Source organism: Triticum aestivum, chromosome 3B, assembly GCF_018294505.1.
Source record: "Triticum aestivum cultivar Chinese Spring chromosome 3B, IWGSC CS RefSeq v2.1, whole genome shotgun sequence".
NCBI classification, from domain to species: domain Eukaryota; kingdom Viridiplantae; phylum Streptophyta; class Magnoliopsida; order Poales; family Poaceae; genus Triticum; species Triticum aestivum.
The window spans coordinates 582,947,474-582,954,790 of NC_057801.1; positions in this window are offsets into that span (position 1 = coordinate 582,947,474).

Below are 7,317 nucleotides of genomic sequence, written 5' to 3' on the forward strand. Positions count from 1 at the left end.
CAGAGCTCCCACTCACTTTCTTGTAAATACAGGCTTCTCCAAAAGTCTGTATAAAACCAAATGCTTTGATCACACTATCAAAACGTTTATTCCAACTCCGAGAGGCTTGCACCAGTCCATAAATGGATCACTGGAGCTTGCACACTTTGTTAGCTCCCTTTGGATCGACAAAACCTTCTGGTTGCATCATATACAATTCTTCTTCCAGAAATCCATTCAGGAATGCAGTTTTGACATCCATTTGCCAAATTTCATAATCATAAAATGCGGCAATTGCTAACATGATTCGGATAGACTTAAGCATCGCTACAGGTGAGAAAGTCTCATCATAGTCAACCCCTTGAACTTGTCGAAAACCTTTCACAACAAGTCGAGCTTTATAGACAGTAACATTACCATCAGCGTCAGTCTTCTTCTTGAAGATCCATTTATTCTCAATGGCTTGCCGATCATCGGGCAAGTCAACCAAAGTCCACACTTTGTTCTCATACATGGATCCCATCTCAGATTTCATGGCCTCAAGCCATTTTGCGGAATCTGGGCTCACCATCGCTTCTTCATAGTTTGTAGGTTCGTCATGGTCTAGTAACATAACTTCCAGAACAGGATTACCGTACCACTCTGGTGTGGATCTTACTCTGTTTGACCTACGAGGTTCAGTAACAACTTGATCTGAAGTTTCATGATCATCATCATTAACTCCCTCACTAATTGGTGTAGACATCACAGGAACCGATTTCTATGATGAACCACTTTCCAATAAGGGAGCAAGTACAGTTACCTCATCAAGTTTTACTTTCCTCCCACTCACTTCTTTCGAGAGAAACTCCTTCTCTAGAAAGGATCCATTCTTAGCAACGAATGTCTTGCCTTCAGATCTGTGATAGAAGGTGTACCCAACAGTCTCCTTTGGGTATCCTATGAAGACACATTTCTCCGATTTGGGTTCGAGCTTATCAGGTTGAAGCTTTTTCACATAAGCATCGCAGCCCCAAACTTTCAGAAACGACAACTTCGGTTTCTTGCCAAACCACAGTTCATAAGGTGTCGTCTCAACGGATTTCGATGGTGCCCTATTTAACATGAATGCAGCCGTCTCTAAAGCATAACCCCAAAATGACAGCGGTAAATCAGTAAGAGACATCATAGATCGTACCATATCTAGTAAGGTACGATTACGATGTTCGGACACACCATTACGCTGTGGTGTTCCGGGTGGCGTGAGTTGCGAAACTATTCCGCATTGTTTCAAATGTAGACCAAACTCGTAACTCAAATATTCTCCTCCACGATCAGATCGTAGAAACTTTATTTTCTTGTTACGATGATTTTCAACTTCACTCTGAAATTCTTTGAACTTTTCAAATGTTTCAGACTTATGTTTTATCAAGTAGATATACCCATATCTGCTTAAATCATCTGTGAAGGTGAGAAAATAACGATATCCTCTACGAGCCTCAATATTCATCGGACCACATACATCTGTATGTATGATTTCCAACAAATCTATTGCTCTCTCCATAGTACCGGAGAACGGCGTTTTAGTCATCTTGCCCATGAGGCACGGTTCGCAAGTACCAAGTGTTTCATAATCAAGTGGTTCCAAAAGTCCATCAGTATGGAGCTTCTTCATGCGCTTTACACCGATCTGACCTAAACGGCAGTGCCACAAATAAGTTGCACTATCATTATCAACTCTGCATCTTTTGGCTTCAACATTATGAATATGTGTATCACTACTATCGAGATTCATCAAAACTAGACCACTCTTCAAGGGTGCATGACCATAAAAGATATTACTCATATAAATAGAACAACCATTATTCTTTGATTTAAATGAATAACCGTCTTGCATCAAACAAGATCCAGATATAATGTTCATGCTCAACGCTGGCACCAAATAACAATTATTTAGGTCTAATACTAATCCCGAAGGTAGATGTAGAGGTAGCGTGCCGACCGCGATCACATCGACTTTGGAACCATTTCCCACGCGCATCGTCACCTCGTCCTTTGCTAGTGTTCGCTTAATCCGTAGTCCCTGTCTCGAGTTGCAAATATTAGCAACAGAACCAGTATCAAATACCCAGGTGCTACTGCGAGCTCTAGTAAGGTACACATCAATAACATGTATATCACATATACCTTTGTTCACTTTGCCATCCTTCTTATCCGCCAAATACTTGGGGTAGTTCCGCTTCCAGTGACCAGTCTGCTTGCAGTAGAAGCACTCAGTTTCAGGCTTAGGTCCAGACTTGGGTTTCTTCTCCTGAGCAGCAACTTGCTTGCTGTTCTTCTTGAAGTTCCCCTTCTTCTTCCCTTTACCCTTTTTCTTGAAACTAGTGGTCTTGTTGACCATCAACACTTGATGCTCCTTCTTGATTTCTACCTCCGCAGCCTTTAGCATTGTGAAGAGCTCGGGAATCGTCTTATCCATCCCTTGCATGTTATAGTTCATCACGAAGCTCTTGTAGCTTGGTGGCAGTGATTGGAGAATTCTGTCAATGACGCTATCATCTGGAAGATTAACTCCCAGCTGAATCAAGTGATTATCATACCCAGACATCTTGAGTATATGTTCACTGACAGAACTATTCTCCTCCATCTTGCAGCTATAGAACTTATTGGAGACTTCATATCTCTCAATCCGGGCATTTGCTTGAAATATTAACTTCAACTCCTGGAACATCTCATATGCTCCATGACGTTCAAAACGTCGTTGAAGTCCCAGTTCTAAGCCGTAAAGCATGGCACACTGAACTATCGAGTAGTCATCAGCTTTGCTCTGCCAGACGTTCATAACATCTGATGTTGCTCCTGCAGCAGGTTTGGCACCTAGCGGTGCTTCCAGGACGTAATTCTTCTGTGCAGCAATGAGGATAATCCTCAAGTTACGGACCCAGTCCGTGTAATTGCTACCATCATCTTTCAACTTTGCTTAATCAAGGAACGCATTAAAATTCAACGGAACAACAACACGGGCCATCTATCTACAATCAACATAGACAAGTAAGATACTATCAGGTACTAAGGTCATGATAAATTTAAGTTCAATTAATCATATTACTTAAGAACTCCCACTTAGAAAAAATATCCCTCCAATCCTCTAAGTGATCACGTGATCCAAATCAACTAAACCATAACCGATCATCACGTGAAATGGAGTAGCTTTCAATGGTGAACATCACTATGTTGATCATATCTACTATATGATTCACGCTCGACCTTTCGGTCTCAGTGTTCCGAGGCCATATCTGCATATGCTAGGCTCGTCAAGTTTAACCTGAGTATTCTGCGTGTGCAAAACTGGCTTGCACCCGTTGTAGATGGACGTAGAGCTTATCACACCCGATCATCACGTGGTGTCTGGGCACGACGAACTTTGGCAACAGTGCATACTCAGGGAGAACACTTTTATCTTGAATTTTTAGTGAGAGATCATCTTATAATGCTACCGTCAATCAAAGCAAGATAAGATGCATAAAAGATAAACATCACATGCAATCAATATAAGTGATATGATATGGTCATCATCATCTTGTGCTTGTGATCTCCATCTCCGAAGCACCATCATGATCACCATCGTCACCGGCGCGACACCTTGATCTCCATCGTAGCATCGTTGTCGTCTCGCCAACTATTGCTTCTACGACTATCGCTACCGCTTAGTGATAAAGTAAAGCAATTACAGGGCGATTTCATTGCATACAATAAAGCGACAACCATATGGCTTCTGCCAGTTGCCGATAACTTGGTTACAAAACATGATCATCTCATACAATAAAATATAGCATCATGCCTTGACCATATCACATCACAACATGCCCTGCAAAAACAAGTTAGACGTCCTCTACTTTGTTGTTGCAAGTTTTACGTGGCTGCTATGGGCTTAGCAAGAACCATTCTTACCTACGCATCAAACCACAACGATAGTTCATCAAGTTAGTGTTGTTTTAACCTTCGCAAGGACCGGGCGTAGCCACACTCGGTTCAACTAAAGTTGGAGAAACTGACACCCGCCAGCCACCTGTGTGCAAAGCACGTCGGTAGAACCAGTCTCGCGTAAGCGTACGCGTAATTTCGGTCCGGGCCGCTTCATCCAACAATACCGCTGAACCAAAGTATGACATGCTGGTAAGCAGTATGACTTGTATCGCCCACAACTTACTTGTGTTCTACTCGTGCATATAACATCAACGCATAAAACCTGGCTCGGATGCCACTGTTGGGTAACGTAGTAATTTCAAAAATTTCCTATGCACATGCAAGATCATGGTGATGGCATAGCAACGAGAGGGGGAGTGTATCTTCATACCCTTGAAGATCGCTAAGCGGAAGCGTTTATCAACGCGGTTGATGTAGTCGTACGTCTTCACGATCCGACCGATCCAAGTACCGAACACACGGCACCTCCGAGTTCTGCACATGTTCAGCTCGATGACGTCCTCGCCTTCTCGATCCAGCAAGACGGGCGAAGTAGTAGATGAGTTCCGGTAGCACGACGGCGTGGTGACGGTGTTGGTGAAGAACAATCTCCACAGGGCTTCGCCTAAGCACTACGGAAACTATGACGGAGGATAAACTAGAGGGGACGGGGTTGCCGACACACGGCTTGGTGTTTCTTGATGTGTCTTTGGTGCTAGCCCTACCCCTCTATTTATATGTTGAGCCTTGGGGTCGAAACTTGGAGTAAAAGCCTCCACAAAGTCGGTTTCACCCGAAAGGCAAGAGTCCTTCTCGGACTCCCCAGACGCTAGGAACCCTGGCGTCTGGCCCCTGGACTCCGCAAAACTTCCTTTTGTGCTTTCCAAAAACCTTGTGGGCTTTCCCCTTTGGCCCAAATAACGTGTTCTCGTACCCAAACATTTCGGGAAACATCCGGAACCCCTTCCGGTGAATTCCGGAACCCTTCCGGGGATCAAACACTATTATCCCATATATCAAACTTTATCTCCGGACCATTCTGGAGTTCCTCGTCATGTCCATGATCTCATCCGGGACTCCGAACAACATTCGGTTACCAACATACATAACTCATATAATACTATATCGTCAACGAAACGTTAAGCGTGCGGACCCTACGGGTTCGAGAACTACGTAGACATGACCGAGACACGTTTCCGGTCAATAACCAATAGCGGGACCTGGATGCCCATATTGGCTCCCACATATTCTACGAAGATCTTTATCGGTCAAACCTCATAACAACATACGTTGTTCCCTTTGTCATCGGTATGTTACTTGCCCGAGATTCAATCGTCGGTATCTCAATACCTAGTTCAATCTCGTTACCGGCAAGTCTCTTTACTCGTTCCATAATACATCATCCCGCAACTAACTCATTAGTTGCAATGCTTGCAAGGCTTTAAGTGATGTGCATTACCGAGTGGGCCCAGAGATACCTCTCCGACAATCGGAGTGACAAATCCTAATCTCGAAATACGCCAACCCAACAAGTACCTTCGGAGACACCTGTAGAGCACCTTTATAATCACCCAGTTACGTTGTGACGTTTGGTAGCACACAAAGTGTTCCTCCGGTAAATGGGAGTTGCATAATCTCATAGTCATAGGAACATGTATAAGTCATGAAGAAAGCAATAGCAACATAATAAACGTTCGAGTGCTAAGCTAACGGAATGGGTCAAGTCAATCACATCATTCTTCTAATGATGTGATCCCGTTAATCAAATGACAACACATGTCTATGGCTAGGAAACATAACCATCTTTGATCAACGAGCTAGTCAAGTAGAGGCATACTAGTGACACTCTGTTTGTCTATGTATTCACACAAGTATTATGTTTTGTTGGGGAACGTTGCAGAAAACAAAATTTTCCTACTCGTTTCACCAAGATCATCTAGGAGTTCATCTAGCAACGAGTGATTAGATGCATCTACATACCTTTGTAGATCGCGAGCGGAAGCGTTCAAAAGAACGGTGATGATGTAGTCGTACTCGACGTGATCCAAATCACCGATGACCAGCGCCGAACGGACGGCACCTCCGCGTTCAACACACGTACGGAACAGCCACGTCTCCTCCTTCTTGATCCAGCAAGGGAGGGAGGAGAGGTTGAGGGAGATGGCACCAGCAGCAGCACGACGGCGTGGTGTTGATGGAGCTGCAGTACTCCGGCAGAGCTTCGCTAAGCACTATGGAGGTTGAGGAGGTGTTGGGGAGGGATAAGGAGGCAACCAAAGGCCGAGGCGTTCAGGTATGAAGTCCCTCCTCTCCCCCACTATATATAGGGGTGCCAAGGGGGGTTGGCTGGCCCTAGGAGATCCAATCTCCTAGGGGGTGCGGCGGCCTAGGGGGGGTTTTCCTCCCCCCCAAGGCACCTAGGAGGTGCCTTACCCTCCTAGGACTCTTTCCCCTTTAAACCCTAGGCGCATGGGCCTATGTGGGGCTGGTGCCCTTGGCCCATTAGGCCAAGGCGCACCCCCTTACAGCCCATGTGGCCCCCCGGGACAGGTGGACCCACCCGGTGGACCCCCGGGACCCTTCCGGTGGTCCCGGTACAATACCGATAACCCCGAAACTTGTCCCGATGCCCGAAACAGGACTTCCCATATATAAATCTTTACCTCCGGACCATTCCGGAACTCCTCGTGACGTCCGGGATCTCATCCGGGACTCCGAACAACATTCGGGTTACTGCATATACATATCCCTACAACCCTAGCGTAACTGAACCTTAAGTGTGTAGACCCTACGGGTTCGGGAGACAAGCAGACATGACCGAGACGACTCTCCGGTCAATAACCAACAACGGGATCTGGATACCCATGTTGGCTCCCACATGCTCCACGATGATCTCATCGGATGAACCACGATGTCGAGGATTCAATCAACCCCGTACGCTATTCCCTTTGTCTATCGATATGTTACTTGCCCGAGATTCGATCGTCGGTATCCCAATACCTCGTTCAATCTCGTTACCGGCAAGTCACTTTACTCGTACCGTAATGCATGATCCCGTGACCAGACACTTGGTCACTCTGAGCTCATTATGATGATGCATTACCGAGTGGGCCCAGTGATACCTCTTCGTCATACGGAGTGACAAATCCCAGTCTTGATCCATGTCACCCAACAGACACTTTCGGAGATACCCGTAGTCTACCTTTATAGTCACCCAGTTACGTTGTGACGTTTGGCATACCCAAAGCACTCCTACGGTATCCGGGAGTTACACGATCTCATGGTCTAAGGAAAAGATACTTTGACATTGCAAAACTCTAGCAAACGAACTATACGATCTTGTGCTATGTTTAGGATTGGGTCTCGTCCATCACATCATTCTCCCAATGATGT